The following is an 18,767-nucleotide window of genomic DNA, read 5'->3' on the forward strand; positions in this document are numbered from 1 at the left end:
TGTCACACCCTGTCTGTCAGTCAGTCCCTGTCGCAGCCTGACAGTCAGTGGCAGATAAAAGATTTTTATTTTGTTATAGCTAAGAGCAGTTATTTACTATCTCGGACAACGCCGGGAGCTACAGCTGGTATATTTATATAATGAGGTATAGAGTCATGTAATAAGAAGTATTGTCTGTGGAACAGCAGTGCTACGTTATTCACTGCTGAGGGACCAAGAGAAAAATTACCCCCACCCAAAAAAAAGTCAGTTTTGAATTACCCCCACTTCCGTGGTTTCCAGGTGACCAACTCGGAAGATCTGTCTGCATTTTTCCCAAGAGAACTATCAAGGACCGCAGACCCATCTACTTGGTAATCCTTAAGGCACACTAGTGGTGTCATAGTGTCACTAGGATTGATTGATCACCTGCCTGGATCTAACCACAGATTATTGGATTGTCTCAAGATGTATTTTTCATTTTATATTTTTTTCTAGTGGCTTCTAGCATGATAAAATTATAGAATAGGTGTAAATGTCTGCAATGGGTTTGCAACTTTCTGACAATTAAGGCAAAAAAAGTCACATTCATTCTTTTCATAAATCTGTCTACAAAATATGGAGATCCATTTATCCATTCTTTTGTGTGTAGTAGCATCAGGGCTATGAAAAATAATTTTCTATTGTATATTTATTACATGATTACAGTGTCAAGACACGGAAAAAGTGTAAGCCATGAGCTTCCCACAATCTCCTTCCCTGCTCTGCAGACAAGAGACAAACTGGATCAAAATGATGATCAAGATGGTGACGAGGTACAAAATTGTAAGGCAAAAGAGTAGTCATGTCATAGGCAGAAGGTCAAAATCACAGAAAATTACATGTGCCAGAAAGACAAATGTCAATAGAAGGCATGGATAATATGAACCAGCAGGTATTTATAAGTGAACAGAACCACACCAGACACTATTGGAGTACACACATACCCTGCTGAGAGAGGCTGCTGAGCTGTCAATCAGTTTTCCGCAGAACGTTACACCCAAGTGATCTACAGAACCTTGCTCCAGCAAAAACCAAGGAGCAAGGCAGGTACACACACTGTTGTGCATTCAAATGCTCAAAAGCCCCTTTACTCTGTGTGTAAAAACTGCAGCAGACTTCTGGTTAAATATTGGTACTCAGAGCAGGGTAGGAGCTGTGGAGCATCAGAATCATCATACCGGTGTATCGGCTGTTATACATGTGCCAATGACATTACAAGATGTGTCACAATTCAAGACTTTACCTAAGGCTGCCTTCACACACACACGTGTGCCCGCCATACCATAGCATATCGTTGCACGGGAGAGGAGGAGGAGGTGAGTGTTGCTTGCCCCTCTCCATAGCAATATATGGTGCAGGGTGCCGTAATACGGGGAAAGATAGGACATGTCCTATCTTCTCCCCGGGTATGGAACGGTATGGTGCCACACGTGTGCTGCATAGTATCGCTCCATATGGCTCCGTACACCCAGTGCTGGCCAATGGGGTATGTATATACAACATATATACGGCGGCCATATATATGTCCCCCAACGGCCTTGTGAATATAGCCTAAATAGAATGTACAATGGTGATTCTGTCATATTATGCAGTTTGCAAACAGTTTTCTGACACACTCACAGAAGAAAGATACTACAAAATATTCTCACTACCCTTCATCTGAAAATACTCCCTTCTCCTATCGTTCACCTAAAATGACCCTGGTGGCAATGAAATGAATGATCAAGCACACTTCAGTAGACATAAACTGCACACTGCATCCTTTGGGAAATACAACTGACAGCACCTCAAGTGACCTTGGATTGAACAGTGACCATAATATATAATATTCCACCTTTCATTAAGGGTCTATTACCTCAGTAAAAATTCAGTCAGACAGAATCATGGTAGACTGGAACTGCACATTGACCCGTTGCCAGTGCATGGAGTCATACACATTTAGTTTCATAAGGATTGGGTCCAATACCTTCAGCTCGGTGTTCTGTGCCATGGACAACACTGGTCAAGTAGCTGTGCATTATAGGAAAATTTCCAGGTTGTTGTGTGTTGGCCGATGTATAATTATGTGTTGCAGAATTGATTGCAACCATCAGATTCTGGGACAATTCAGATTGATTATTTGAAAAGGACCACCTTCCCAATAGAAAGACTTTGCTAGTAAACTACACATGGACAGAAGGGCTAAGCGTCTAGAACCAGTATTCACACAACGAATGGTTATACTTTCAAGAAAGTGAGGCTACATTCACACTGCCGCATGGGGGACGTATATACTGTCGAAATACGTCCCCCATAGACAGCAATGGGCGCAGGGCGCTTTACGGCAGCGGTACGGTGCAACACACATGTGGCACCGTACCGCTGCGTATGCCGTGAAAAGATAGGACGTTTCCTATCTTTTCACGGCATATGGCGCCACGTATCCCTTTGGAGAGGGGCGGGGGTGAGCACTGCTCACCTCCTCCTCCTCTCCCCGTGCACTGCCGGGTGCCCGCCATGCTACGGCACGGCGGGCAAAGACTGTGTGAATCCAGCCTAAGCCTTAGGCTTCTTTTACACAACTGTAGGACATCCCTGGGACAAGAACCGGACATAACATACGAAAAGCTGGAAGGTAGAGGGGCGAGCACTCCTCACACCTCCTCACTCTATAGGGGGTAAAAGATAGCGTGTGCGCACGGTACCGTGCACAATGCACTTATATAATGGCTGTATGTTAGCCATCATTCCTGTTCACGTGGATAGTATACAGCCCCCATATACGGTCACGTGAGAGGAGTAAGACAAATGCAATAAATAACAACTGCTTTACTTACAGTATTTTATTTTGCTTTACTTAATCGAATTTTTTTTTTTTACATTTTGTCACCTCCCATGATATTTTGTCACACTCTTGGCTGAGCCATAGTAATATCTTGTACACTTATCTCTGTAACTTATTAATATCATCGCAGGATTAAGATGTCAAGTATGATGATACTTGACGCTCATGTTAACTGGAGTGCCGTTCCTGGAGATACCTGTTTCAAGCACTTATAAATTTAGAGACCGGATGAAAATATAAGGACCAGTGGGATGAATATTTGCTTTCCAAAGTCCTGAACTAATGGTTTTAGCATGTTGTTAGACTTTAGCTAAATAACTACCTAAAGAGTCAGGCTAAAATAATCCTGAAAAGTTGACTCCGTGTGAACATGAAAAGTTGCAGTGTATCCTTAAGGATCTGTTACAATGGAGAAACATCATAACCTTATAGCAAATCGTTTTCAATAAATATCTAGAGACCTTTTAATTGTGATATAGTAAATATGCAGCTTCTAAATATTAAGACGTAATATTAAAACATAAGTTTTATGTTATCGAATAAAGATTATTATTATTATTATTATCATCAACAGGAATAGCTCTTTGGTTTATCATCTTTTTACATACAAGACTATAATCAAGTCAAGATTTTGAAAAATATCCGACATATAAAAAGAAATAAAGGGCTGACAGGTTAATTGTAAGCCAAAAAAGACTGTGGGGGATGATGACTTGATGACTATGCATCACCAGATTGTATCAGAGCTGGGTTTTGTATATTGAGCTTTGTTTTACATACATGTAGATATTCTATGGAAAACGTAAACACTAGTGTCAAGTATTTTTTGCAGCCAATATCCTTTTGGAAAGAGATTACATAGGGGAAGTCGAAGATACAATTAATATTACTGCAAAGAAGGTTAAGACTAGAGAAATCTGAGAATCCCAGATCAATCTATCTTAAAATTATTCAAAGCTACTACAGGTAGCATATTAAATGCTAACACGACTGAAGTTATACCATATAGGTAAGACGCAGTCTTAGAGACCACTTAACATATAGTAATATGTCACAAAAAATGGAGAGTTGTGGTCCAGGAGAGATAACATGGCCTTAAGATTGGAAAAAGAAAGACATCTCGAATTACAACTAGAAGTAATGAAACTTTGCAGCAATTTAATACAAGACATTGCTAATTGTAGAACTTGCAATTTGGTATTTCTCACTACCTTAGGATTCTAAAACATGTTGACTATGAAGGGTAATAAAAAGACACCCCAGTGTGTCAGCACCTCTAAAGTTTAGTATTTGGACTGACCGGCTTGTATATTAAGAATGGTACATGGGAGAATCTAGTAAGTACTGATAAGTAGGGAGATCTTGAAAGGACAGTGAATTAGTACAACAGGAGAATAGTTATTAGAATATGATAGTTATTGGAATAGTTAGTCTGTATTTCCTCTCAGGGACTATAACTTCTTATTATTATAAGAATAGTTACCTTTAGATATAGCTGTAAGAAGAAGACTTTAGCAAGGGTGGTGTATAGTGCAGAAACCAGATTGTAAGGTGTCAAGAAGACAGTAAGCAGAGAGATACCGTATTAGAGGAGAGTAAACCAACTATTCCAGTAGCCTGAATGGAAAATTGGATGCAAGTCAGTAGTCAGCTGCACAGTAAAAAGGTTATATATCCAAGGACCAATCCCTATATCCTTAATCCCTATCCATGCTTACAGGACTTGTGTGTACAGATACTTTCATAAATAGCTCTACTCAAGTTGCAATTATTTACAATATATATTTTTTTTTGCACGTTTGTGCTTTCAAAATTTTCCATTGAATTAAAGTTGAACCTTTTACAATTATCTTGTCCTAAGGTGAATTTTGAAGAATTCTTACAACATGCTGCATATTATATAACTCATTTAAGAATCATAGTTACAGTAATAGTATTTCCAAAGGACGGTTCAATCTGGTCCGTGGCCAAAACTTCACACCAAATTGAGCCACACAAGCTTCTGGAATGTGCACATGTGCTAAATCTGGGAGGGAAGAAATATCTACTGACATTGACAAACACATGAGACTGTATTACAGATTAATGGACAGAGCATGTATGCGCCTATATAAGCTTTCCAAGTAAACAATGTGTATTGTATATTCAATTGCCTATTCATTTTTTGTTTTTTTTTAATCTTTAGTTACAAATATGGCCAAATTTCCTGACAAATGTTTAAAGTTGTTTTGTTTAGCCAATAGAAAAGCTATTTCAGTAAAGTTCTGGGGAAGGCTTTGGGTGCTGCACCCACATTTCCCTAGCAGGTAAGGATTCATGTGATGTACCTGTTCCAAAGCTGGGAAAGCATCATGTGCTATTCCTGTTCCAAGTTTTCTAAGAAGGGAAGGGTTCAGGGGCTATTCCTGTTCCAAGTTTCTATAGCAGGGAAGGGTTCCTTAGCAATGAAGGATTCCCATGATGGCCTGATCCAAGGTTCATTAGTAGAAAAGGCTTCAGGTGATGACCTGTTCCAAGGTTCCTTAGCAAAGAAAGCTTCAGGTGATGACCTGTTCCAAGGTTCCTTAGCAGAGAAGGCTTCAGGTGATGACCTGTTCCAAGGTTCCTTAGGAGTGAAGGCTTCAGGTGATGACCTGTTCCAAGGTTCCTTAGAAGGGAAGGCTTCAGGTGATGACCTGTTCCAAGGTTCCTTAGAAGGGTAGGCTTCAGGTGATGACCTGTTCCAAGGTTCCTTAGAAGGGAAGGCTTCAGGTGATGACCTGTTCCAAGGTTCCTTAGAAAGGAAGGCTTCAGGTGATGACCTGTTCCAAGGTTTCTTAGGAGAGAAGGCTTCAGGTGATGACCTGTTCCGAGGTTCCTTAGAAGGGAAGGCTTCAGGTGATGACCTGTTCCAAGGTTCCTTAGAACAGAATGCTTCAGGTGATGACCTGTTCCAAGGTTTCATAGAAGGGAAGTCTTCAGATGATGACCTGTTCCAAGGTTCCTTAGAAGGGAAGGCTTCAGGTGATGACCTGTTCCAAGGTTCCTTAGAATGGAAGGCTTCAGGTGCTGTACCTGTTCCAAGGTTCCTTAGAAGGGAAGGCTTCAGGTGATGACCTGTTCCAAGTTTCCTTAGAACTGAATGCTTCAGGTGATGACCTGTTCCAAGGTTTCTTAGAAGGGAAGTCTTCAGATGATGACCTGTTCCAAGGTTCCTTAGAAGGGAAGGCTTCAGGTGATGACCTGTTCCAAAGTTTTTTTAGCTGGGAAGGCTTCAAGTGCTGTACCTGTTCCAAGGTTCCTTACCTGGGAAGGATCAGGTGCTGTTCCTCTTTTACCAGACTCCTGCCAGGAGATGCACCCACATGCATTACAAACTAATGTTGGAGTATCTTGTGGTATTATCATTGCCCCTTTTGTTATTTTTGACAATAACAGAGCTGTCTGTCGTACTTTTATCTCTCTCAAAAATACCAGACCCAGACCAGACCCAGTCAGATCCATCAATGTCAGTGACATCTGTTGTCATTCACATGTCCTGTCTCCTCCTAAATATGGATCCAGGGTATCTGTCATGGTTTTGTTATAAACATGGTCTTAGCTTGATTTATAATAAGGTATTATAATATTTGGGAAAATTTGGTAAGTAATTCTACAATGCAGATGGTTTTACCAAATATTTTCAGTACTAGATTAAATGATTCAGCTAAAGGAGCCCCCTGAATGTGGACTTTTGTGGGAAGAGGATATATTGCTCTTTTAACAGGGGGAAGAGGATGTATTGCTCAACTAACGGCATTCAACCGTTAGTTGAATGCCTGGGTACAGATGCTTCTATCTATCTCTTGTCTATATATTTATCATCTGTCTAGTTATCCAAATGTATTGTAAATTTTAGCTCTGTTTACATCTGCTTTAGGTGACTTCATGACAGACCCCATTATAAATCGATGGGGACCACCAGGTGTCATTTGTCTAATATGTGACAGATCTATCACAGCCATTTACCATTTTTACCATTTTTGCTTCTGTGCTGAAAACAACAATTTAGCATCCTGATGTAAACAAGAAATAAAGAATTCACTGAGAAGTTTCATGACTATTTGAATCAATATTCTGCACACTGAAATCTGAACATTTAATGACTATAATAACTTATTTTGCTGCCAAATTGCTGTCAAAATTTGTAAAAAAAAAAACAAAACAAAAAAAAAAACAACCATAACTCTGTTGGTGTGTTACTTCTAGAAAAATCAATATTTTATTTTTTTTATATTTGGAGCTTAAATTACAAAAAGTTTGCTTTCCCCAGTAATGCTGAGTGGTAACTGTGGTTGGGACACTGGCAGCAGGAGGAGATTTTGGTAGCTTCTTTAAGATGATGGTCGGGCTTAAAGGGGTTTTCCCACAATGAAAAGTTAGGCCTAACTTGCTGATCAGTGTGGGGGGGGGTCTCCGTGCTGAGACCCTCGCAGATCACGAAAATGAGGGGTCCAATGGGCTCCCACGTACCTCAGATGGACCACTTGTTGCTCCTTCAAACTAATGGAGAAGACGGCCGCGCATGACCGTTCTGCTCCATTAATCTCTATGAAGCTGACGGCAATGGTCGAGTGCTGCGCTTGGGGATCTCTGAGATGACTCTACTATCCCCCCTGTAGTCACTTGAATGGACCTTGGTCCCGTGATCTCTGGGATAAGTTCTATTGTGCCCAGTTGTCTGGGTCCAAGACTGCAATAATTTTAATGCTGGTGGAGCTCTGGCTTCACTGCCTAACTAACTGCCTTCATTAACAGAGGTAAGATGGCCGCATCACTGCGATGCTGACTATGCTGACAGCTGCTGGGCAGCTCTCCTGCTCAAAGCGTACCACAAACAATGGCCATCTTACCTCTATTAGAGAAACCCTCTGTGCTACCCGCTCAGCAGGAGAGCTGTCCCACCTCCAGATGCTGCCAGTTTGCTGTGTGTCAGTAAAAACATCATGTCACCTCTGGCATACGTGTCATAGGTCAGCCATCACTGCTGTAATTAAAGCTTATCATTTTTATTAGCCAAAACTCCTTCAAAGGCATGGTACCCAATAGCAAGACATCTAAGCCAGTAGTTATAACCTTGTACTAGGGAAGAAAACATTTCCCAAGGTGGGATAAGGAAAAGTCTTTTTCTCTGACCTGCATCTACAGCTTCTCACGCAGCCAAACCAGTTCCCCGCACCGTGCCAGAAACATTGGGGCAGCGCTGTCCACAGGTGGGTGTTTGTCCATTTTAGAATAGATCTTATGGTTTGGCTATGATTCCACATCAAGTCACTAGACTTCTTGAAAGTTGCGTTATGTGGTGTTATGTTAAGGGGGCTAATTTTAAGTTTTCTTTATCCATCCTCGAAAATGCATTTGCATATTTACTTCCCAGAATATCCAGTAGTGTACACATGGCCTTTAATTGGAAACTTTTCATACAGGAGAAAAGTTTCTTCCCGGGCCTACAACTTGTACTATGCTCAGTGCACCACATTTACTAAGGTGTTTGTGCCAGTTTTCTGTTGGACTTTGCAAGTTCTTTTCAGTGCAAACTGCTTGCACGTATACTTAAAGGAAACCTACCATTTGATTTGATGCATTATGAAGCAAACATAATTTGAGACTGCTGTAGCTACACTGATGCAGGATCATATCTTGGTTAATCAATAGGGTGAGTGGTTTTGCTGAAAAAACAATTATAACTTTCAGAACCTTGGGAAAGCTTTGTCAGGCTGGCAGCCTAGATCAACACATTAGACACTGAGCTTGTAATTAAAAATGGAGCTTAGTCAAGCATGACTAATCAACCTGAGCTGGATCACTCATACACAGCAGCTGCTGGATGGTGCAGAAATTGATTATTCTGTCTGTCAGGGAGAACAGTGATTGCATCATCCTCCCCTGCAGAGAAAAACTCACTGCTAGGACAAGCGCTGAACCATGTGCTGAAGGAGCCATAGAAGCGACAGAGCATCATTATCATAATGTTTTAACTGTTTCATCATCAAAACCACTCAGCTCAGGGATTAACCAAGATATGATCCTGCTTCAGTATAGCTACAGCATTCTCAAGGTATGTTTGCTTCATAATGCATCAAATCAAACTGTAGGTTTCCTTTAAGAAGTGCCTGTGCCACATATGTGTTACACTTGACCTTTTTGTGCCACAGCTGCATTATTCTTTATGCGACACACATTTCTGCACTGTAGGGGGCGTTCCTGTGCTCAGTGAGTCCGTGCACCACATTTATCATGCAAACTCCGACAGAAGTCTGTCGCACACCCCGTGTTAAAGGTGCACACAAAAAAATTTTGGAGCAGTGCAGATAATAAAGAAACAAAATGACCAAATGTGACCCCCTCATTCACTCATTTATTCATTGCTATACAAAGGTTATTATTATTGCTTTTGGGGCCACTTTGTCAGTTCAAACTACTACAAAGGGCTAGGAAAATATGAAGAGAGTTATTCATACCTTAAGCATTCATTTTTACAGATCGAAGGAGAGTCTGTGTTTGTGTCTGTATATGATTTTCCAAAATTTTGCACCAAGATTGATCAAGGCAGCAGTAACCGGGGTGCCAGACCCCCATACTCCAGTATACAGATCATATTGACCATTTGTTACCGCTACGTGTTATATTATTTGCAACAGTTTTATTTTCCTCCATTCAATTAAAACTTCTTGTATAAATGATACTGCAAGGACATTGATTTATCAATTCTTAGTATCTGTCTGTGCTCATAATACGGAATACCGCACCACATTTGGCAAGATGGTGAGACGTGCTCCTATGGCCCATTAACTAGGTCTAAAGTTACATGTCAAGTGCTTTATACTGGGCTCTGCCATGTCCATGGATCACTTAGGAAATCCCGGCCATAATATTATGACATCTGATGACACCTGGAAGTAAGAAGTGTGACAATATACTGTACACCACATCATTCATCCAGAACGGGTTGTATGTGTTATCGCTCATACCTAGTATGCCAGTAGTTACCTTTATTACAGGGACGTATTATATTTTGGCTTGCATTGCATAGGTGCCTACAATGTGTGGTACATGTGCAACATAGATATATGTTACATATAGCCATAAAAATATTAGGGTACAACAAGGTCTTTTTTACCTCTTATTTATTATTTCATTTGTATTATTCCTCGGTTTTATTATAAAGTTTGTTTTACATCAGCCTGTAACACTGTGAGGTCACAGGTATATGGTGACCTTTTCTATTTGGTTTACTAATGTGCTATGACATCACTGTGAGCATAATTGCTGCTCTGTGATATTAATGTATAGATTTTCTCTATTCTATGACATCATTGTGTGTATTATGACTGTACTGGGACATCCCTGTGTGTATTATCCCTGTACTGTGACATCACTGTGTGTATTATCTCTGTACTGTGACATCATTGTGTGTATTATCTCTGTATTGTGACATCACTGTGTGTATTATTCCTGTACCGTGACATCACTGTGTGTATTATTCCTGTACCGTGACATCACTGTGTGTATTATTCCTGTACTGTGACATCACTGTGTGTATTATTCCTGTACTGTGGTATCACTGTGTGTATTATCTCTGTACTGTGACATCACTGTGTATTATCTCTGTACTGTGACATCACTGTGTGTATTATTCCTGTACCGTGACATCACTGTGTGTATTATCCCTGTACTGGGACATCCCTGTGTGTATTATCCCTGTACTGTGACATCACTGTGTGTATTATCCCTGTACTGTGACATTACTGTGTGTATTATCCCTGTACTGTGACATCACTGTGTGTATTATTCCTGTACTGTGGTATCACTGTGTGTATTATTGCTGGTCTTTGTCCTCACTAATTACATTTTCCCCATATTGTGACATCACTATGTTTATTATCCCTGTACTGTGACATCACTGTGTGTATTATCCCTGTACTGTGACATCACTGTGTGTTCTATCCCTGTACTGTGACGTCACTGTGCGTAGTACCCCTGTACTGTGACATCACCGTGCGTAGTACCCCTGTACTGTGACATCACTGTGTATTATCCCTGTGTTGTGACATCCCTGTGTGTATTATTCCTGTATTGTGACATCCCTCTGTGTATTATCTCCTGTACTGTGACATCACCGTGTAGTACCCCTGTACTGTGACATCCCTGTGTGTATTATACCTGTATAATTATATCAGTTGGGCTGATTCGTGCAAAGTAAACCTATACTGTATTAGATTTGGCAAAATAGATGATTTTGGATAACATATCTGACATAGCTTGTCCCCTGTATCCATCTACTGTGACATCACTGTGCATATCACCCCTGTACTGTGACATCATTACGTATATCTGTACTATGACATCATTGCATTATCTCTTTCATATCATTGTGCGTATTATTGCTGTTCTGTGAAATCACAGATTACCTAATCCCCATACATTGACCTCACTGTGTGTATTATCCCTAAACTATGACATTACCATGTGCATATCCACTATACTGTGACATCACTGTGTGTATTATTTCTGTACTGTGATATCCCTGTTTATTACCTCTGTACTGTGGCATTACTGTGTGTTTTATTGCTGGTCTATGTCGATTATTACCTTATCTCCACATCCTGACATCACTGTGTGCATTATCACTATACTTTGATATCACTATGTGTATTATCTCTGTACTGTGGTATCACTGTGTGTATTATTGCTGGTCTATGTCCTCACTGATTACATTTTCCCCATGTTGTGACATCACTCTGTGCATTATCCCAATACTATCACATCACTGATGCTCATTTACTTACCCGGTCCAGTCGCGATCCAGCGGCGCTTTCTCCGACGAGGATTCGGGGTTCTGCCAGGATTCACTAAGGTCCGTGCGCCCTATATCCACAAGGTGTCGCTGCTGCGCCGAGGTCCGCCGGAGTTCACCTTCTTCGTCCCTGTGTATGTGAGTGCTATTCTTGCGTCACAATTTTTTTAAAAAATCAGAATTTTTTTCGAATCCGTAGGGTATTCCGCCGGCCACGCCCCCGGATATCTGTCGCGTGAAAGCCGGCGCCAATGTGCCACAATCCCATCACGTGCGCCAAAATCCTGGGGCAATTCGGCACAAATCGGAAATATTCGGGAAACCCGACGAAAATGCGCGATTCGGGCCCTTGGTAAAGGAGTTGTGTTCATAATCTCTATACTGTGACATCACTGTGTATTATCTCTGTACGGTGACATCAGACTGTGTATTATTGCTGGTCTGTGACCTCACTGATTACATTTTTCCCATATTGTGACATCACTGTGTGCATTATCCTTGTACTTTCCATGCTTCATTACATTTGTTTGGGTCATTATTTCAACAAACCGTGTAAGCATATTTTGGCTTTTATGCTATATTTATGATGTACTACATGTGCAGCATGGTAAACTATATGCCCATGATGGTTATCGTTGGCCCCTTGTAAGATTCAGAGATTCATCTTTGGCCCTTAAAAATACCACAGTTGTCATTTTTGTGTAATCTATTCTTTCCTGAAACACCGACGTCCTTCCTGGGAACAGTTTTACTAGCCTCGGTTTATTGCAGTCTATAATTTCTGTAAGCGGTGCACTCAGCCTGATTACAGTACACATACCTACGCCACGGATACATTCCCTACATAAAGCCGAACCTGCACAAATCAAATCACAACCCCGTCCGGATTTACTTATATCTCCAACCAGCGGAGGGCATGTGTCATTGATAGGACAAGATGGCTGCTCTCAAAGTGTGACAGTCACCTTATATGTGCAGACCTTACACTCATCCGAAGAACAATCTATTTTTTTGGCTAACGTCTAGAACAATAGCGTCCTTTTATACATATTAAAATATTAATAAAGGGCTATGACACAAACTTTACAGAGTCAAACCAATAATATGTCCACATTGGGTTAAATCCGTAAATCCGGCTTACATCCGCTCCAGGTAGATGTGCCTTTAAATGTTATAAAATGAGATTTTAGTAGTGGAGAACGGTTGCAGCAGCTAAAGAAGGAGACTGACTGCTTGCTGCAGAGGAGAGGTCACTTTCCAAATATAGCCATAAGCATTCCCTATCAGGTCCTGTGACCAATGAGGCAGGGAAAACTGAGAAAAACTAATCAATTGTATACGGAAAAAAGGAGTTTAGGAAGTAAAGGTGAATGGATGATGCTGGTGATACTCTTACGACGTATCCTGATGCCACACGCTATGTCATTTCTGATGACAGGATGGCACGGCGTAGCCTGGCATCGCCTACCAAGTAAATGACATCTATCTTACCTTGATCAGACTGGGTCGGTGACAGCTGATGATGATAAGGCACCTAGTAAATATGTCCTTTTGAGATGTCCTGGTGGCTGTGAGCTCCTCCGGGCAGCGCTACATGCACCCCTCCTGTCCAGTGCTGCCTGCTCTCTGCTCACAGTCTTCCTCACTGCTGTGCGCCTTGCAGGAGGCTTCTGCTGCAGTAACAGCTGCTGCTATCAACATTCAAGCAAAATAACTCAACACCCAACAGCTGAAAGGCAGAATGATGGGGTGAGGAGGGGAAACGTCCAACAAAGGGAGGAGTAGTGCCTCTTCCTCTATGACTGGCTGTATTGTCCCTTCAAATATTTCTTTACAAGCCTAACAAATGCTACGAGATAAGATAGCACTGAGCGAGTGTGACTTCATACGGTACCAGCCCCTGCCACACTGCAGACTCGTCAAACTTTGCTTATGGATAGAGGTGGCTGTTACACTGAATTACATTCCACAATGTATCGGCAATCGTAAAATTCCATAGGTTCACCGGAAGGTGCCTCCTTACACCATATGCTACGAGAAGGGGAGGCGTAGAATAGGATGGGGCTATCCGCTGAACAAAAAACTTTCAATACAAAAATTTTTAGATGGCTGTGAAATTAATTAAAAAAATTACTGTCTTTCTGATGCTGCTCGGTACCCCGAGGGCATGCCATAGCTGCAACCAATTCACCCATTACCGAAATGTCATCACTTAACCAAGGTTAGAGGGGTGGTATACCAGATGGTATTCGGAGAAAAGCAGTGAAAATAAAATCTTACACAAATGTCTTAAAGAAAACCTACCATGAGGAATCTACTATCAGAAGTAGATGTGATGGTAGATTCCTCTTGCTTGCCTCTGCTCTAATCTGTAATGTAATACTTTTGGTACCTAACCTAACTTGTTAAAAACTTTATTTTAGTAAATTAACTGCAGAGGCTAATGGGGCGTGTCCTAGCCTGGCCGGGCAATGGGAGCTAACGCTAATCCACGTCCCAGTAGCCTCTGCAGTTAATTTACATATTACTAAAATAAAGTTTTTAACAAGTTGGGTTCTAGGATTATTAAATTACAGATTAGGGGAGAGGCAGGCAGGAGGAATCTACCATCAGAGCTACTTAGATGGTAGATTCCTCATGGTCGGTTTACTTTAAAGGAAATCCACTACCAGGGATTGTAAACCAAGCACAGTGACATGCTAGTGTGTGCCTTCTCAGCGGATTCAGTCTTCTTTTAGCTTCTCCATAGATGTTAATTTACCCCTAAGGGTCATTTGCATAATTTTTTAAACTTTTTTTTTAATAAAATAAAAGCATAAAAAGCTAAAGAAGAGCAGATTCTGCCTGAGGGGGCACACACCTTCTGCTTGGTTTACAATTTTTTAATCCTAGTGGTATATTTCCATTAAATAGAAAAAATAATTAAATCTGCAAACCTCTTCAATGCGCATATTTTTCAGGATTTTGGGTGTCCATAATAAATTCAACAATCAACAAAAAAAATAAACTGTATAAATGAAAAATCTAAAGAGTTAGGGATAAAAACTTAATTTTAGGCTTGCCTAAAGTAAATAGCAATATGGTGCTCCTTCTTGCAGTGTTGACAAAGGACTGTCTGGACTAAACACCAAAATTTTGGTTAGGACAAGAAGCTATCCCAAGTTCACCACTGTTCCACAACCACCAGGCCATGGATCAGTGACAGATCAGGGATCATATAGTCATGGGCTGAAGGAGGAGGTGTACCGCTGTTTTTGGGTACTGCACTACTTCTCACAGGTTTGGCCGTAATGTCAGTTGCCTGGACTGTAAGGATGGACACCCACAGGATTATAATCATCCACTGGGGTTATTAGTTTGAGTTATGGGGAGTGGAAGAACCATGACCAGGCACCATACCACTCATTTAGTCAGCAGATACTTCTGCCTCTTTCTCCTGCTACGGTACCTTTAGTAACCAGACCGTCAACCACAACAACCACCTGTCACCGCCAATCTTCCCTCCCCCAGTCGCTAGTTACATCAACATCATGTACTCATCTGGTCACTTGGCCAAAAAGAAAGCACTGATTTATAACCCTATTCCTGGGAGGACAAACAACTAGAATATTTGAGAAGCTATGTAGCTATTTGGCAATAGGGATGGTACTAAGGGTGTAAAACCTTATCCATTAGTTAGGGGTACTCATCTTCACATTTACTTACGAGATCTGCCATTGTCTTGTGACACAATATGAAAGTTAAATCCTGCAAATCAGTTGGATTGTCTGACGGCACGTTCCCCCAATTTGGGTCGCTTGGAGGCCAGCACCAGCGCGTGCGGCAAAATCCCAGAGCATACACCTGTTAAATACCTGACAAAACCGTGCAAAACCCAAAAAATGGAGCAAAGTGGGATGAAAGTGAGTAGCGCGACCCTTAGTAAATAAGCCCCAATGTCTCTCACAGCCTCAGTATATAACGTTGTCCACAGCCCTAGTATACAATGTTCACCACAGCCCCAGTAATGTCCCCACAGGCCACAGTAAGTAATTTCCCCTACAGTCCCCACAGAAATGAATGTTCCCCATAGCTCCCAAGAAATGGAAGTTCCCCACAGCTCTCCAGCAATTCATGTCCTCTCACAGCCTTCCACAGCAATTGATGTCCCTACAGCCCCCCAGCAATGAATGTCCCCCACAGCTCCCATTGGCACTCCAATGCCCCCCTTCAACAATGTCTCCCATAGTCTCACCAACAATGGATGTCCCTCACAGTCCCCCCCAGATATTAAGGTTCTCCATAGCTCCCCAGCAACTGATGTACCAACACAACCCTCCCAAAGAATTAGTGGCTCCCACATCCATGGATGTCCTTTAGGCTTAAATCCCCATAATGTGCCAACATCCTCCTCTTTTTGCTGAGTACTGCTGTGCTATTTTTTATTTTTTCACTTTATTTATAGGACCATATGTTTAGCATATATGTTTTTGGATAACCAATAGATTTCAAGGTTCTGCAGGTTTAAATGAGGGTGGCTTTTTCATTTTCAGCTTCGGTAGCAACCTAGCATAGAGAGATAATTTCAGGAGATGATAATAACAATTACTGTTAATTAGGTTAAATTACTGTCTGTATCAGAGTTGCTGTACAATCCATTGTAGACTCCATCAAAGATGCCAGAACCTAAAGGAAATCTACGACCAGGGTCAAGGATTGTAAACCAATTACAGTTACTTACTGATGTGTGCCCCCTCTAGCAGAATATGCTCTTATTTTAGTTTTCTAGATCCTTGTTTTTACAAAACAAGGCTTTAAAAATGATGCAAATGAGCCTGAGGGGCTTTGGGCTCAATTAACAGCTATGGATCCCGGAGCTCAGGCTCATTTGCATTGCATTTAAAGCATTTTTTAATAAAAACAAAGCTATAGAAAGCTAAAAGAAGATGAGATCCTGCCAGCATAGCTAGAAAAAAGTTTTTTTTAGGTAAAAAAAAATTCCTAAATTCCTATTTAAAGGAAGTCCTCTAGACAAATGGGGGGTGCAATATAATAAAGAGTTATGGTACATCCTAGCCATATACCTGTTATATTACTCGAGAAAGGCCCTACCAGGGTCTTAATCTGTCCAGGGACCCTGGTAAGGGGAGATACGCACTATGCTAGTAGGAGGATAGTAGTGAAGCCGTGTTTTTAGCCAAATGTGATGGGGACCTGGCCAGATCCAGGGAACCATTACCACCACTCTATGACCTTCCATAGACAGGTTCTATGAGGTTTAAGGAGTTTCAGCTACCAGACCCAAGGGGAGGGAAACGGGGACCGAATGTGTTCAACCAAGAGATTGAGTTCTCATGAACGTTGTGTGATAGGGATTCTCTTCTGGCCACCGTCACATGCAGTAGAAGTGCCGGGTGTCCTGCGGTCCGATGGCTTCACTCTTTCTGACTGCCACATCAGACAGAGCCAGGTCCCGGAGAACTTACTGAAGTGTTACGTCTAGTGAGGGATTTCAGGTGGCATGGGAAGTTGACAACCACCTGAAAGCTTTCAAGGAACATGCGCCACAGCCCCTCAACCACACTTTATTGGAGGCGTGATCAAGAATCAACTGTTAGTGGTACTCTATGGGGCTTATTTACTAAGGGTCCAGCGGCCGCATTTTCGTCGAGTTTTCCAATTTTTGGGGATCGTGCCAGGGATTGTGTCGCATGCGATTGGATTTTGCCGCATCAACGCCGACTTTCATGTGCCACAAATCGCGGGGGCCGGCCAGTGCACGATCTGACGGATTCGTACAAACCGCGAGATTTAACTTTAAATTTGTGTCGCACGATCAAGCACCTACATGCATCGGGAAGAAGAAGGTGAACTCCAGCGGACCTGAGCGGGGGAGCGACAGATGCAGGATATCGGGCGCGTGATCTTAGTGAATCGCGGCAGCTGTGCATTGGAGTCGGGGAACACACCTCGGGGATCACACAGGCACGGGTAAGTGAATCTGCCCCTATCTGTTTAGAGCAGATTGCACTTAACATTCTGATGGCTGGACACCTAGCATTTCCATTGGCCAAAGATGAGGACCTATGTGGCTGCCTAATGCTATTCATGCAACAACTGCCAGAGGGTGAGGAAGTAGGAGCTAAGCCCCAAAGTCCAACTAGTACATTTTCCCTCAAGAAATTCTCACCAACAAAGGAAACCCAGTTCATGTCCTTCTTGATGGAGTCACTCTGTTAGTATATAAAAGTCTAAAAAGGGTTCTTCCATATCAAATTGATGGGCAACGTCTGCGGAGGGCCTCTAGTTCTGGTGAAACAGGCCTGGGAGGGAGACTTGGCCACTCCTGGTGTTTCATTGAATACATCAAGTGGTTCCATGAAAAGAGGATGGTGCATAATAAAATGCAGCAAGCCCAGTTTGACCAGAATGTTTGTGAGAGGACCAAAAGTTATGCCAGTCCCTGTACAGGAGATGCCTGTAGTGCTTGTCCCGAAGAGAGATGCAGTTGCTACAGGTCACTGACGCGTAGCCAATGCCAATCATCGATAACCTGCGCAATTATACCTAACCACCATGGATCGGATCACAGCAGGGGATATTGACGGATTCCCTTGACCAGCCACTCATGGTAATTTGTACTGTACCAGTTCATGATCAACTGTTGAAAAGTGGTAAAGGCAAAACTCTGCTCAAGGGACTTCAAGGGTATGCTGTTGCACACCTGGACAACAAAGCTATCTTTAGTCCCACACAGTACGATCACCTACGGCATCTTAAAAACGGGTGTCAGCTGGAAAGCTGGGCATGAGCAGGGTCCACTACCTTAGCCACTGGGCGGAGGGTAGCCTCTGATACGGGAGCTCAGAAAGGTGGATTCCATCACGTACTGGACAAGCTCCCAGTAACAAGAACAGCTGATTTCCTTCCTGGACACCGCCCGCTACTATAGGAGGTTCATTCCACACTAGAACAGCCTTTTGCTGCCTCTGGCAAGAAGTAGCTGCCCTCCCCAGTCAATTGGACAAACTACTGCTAACCAGATGCTGACGACCGCCCTTTCCAGCTTCTGGTACTACAAACCACCAACTTTACATGTACTTTTCTAGTCCCAAACCAGTTGCCCCA

General features: G+C 42.1%; 1 protein-coding gene across 2 annotated transcripts in view; it reads right to left on the bottom strand.

Annotated features, from left to right (window-relative positions):
• Positions 1-13,490, bottom strand: part of CORO6 (coronin 6) — a 64,027-nt gene extending 50,537 nt beyond the window's left edge. The window contains exon 1 of one of the 2 annotated variants that reach the window (XM_072138340.1): positions 13,152-13,490. The gene's annotated coding sequence lies outside the window, so the exon portion shown is untranslated. The remainder of the gene's footprint in view (positions 1-13,151) is intronic. The other variant, XM_072138338.1, reaches the window with a different exon arrangement.
• Between the last annotated feature and the right edge of the window lie 5,277 nt (positions 13,491-18,767).

Source organism: Engystomops pustulosus, chromosome 2 (genome assembly GCF_040894005.1).
Source record: "Engystomops pustulosus chromosome 2, aEngPut4.maternal, whole genome shotgun sequence".
NCBI lineage: Eukaryota > Metazoa > Chordata > Amphibia > Anura > Leptodactylidae > Engystomops > Engystomops pustulosus.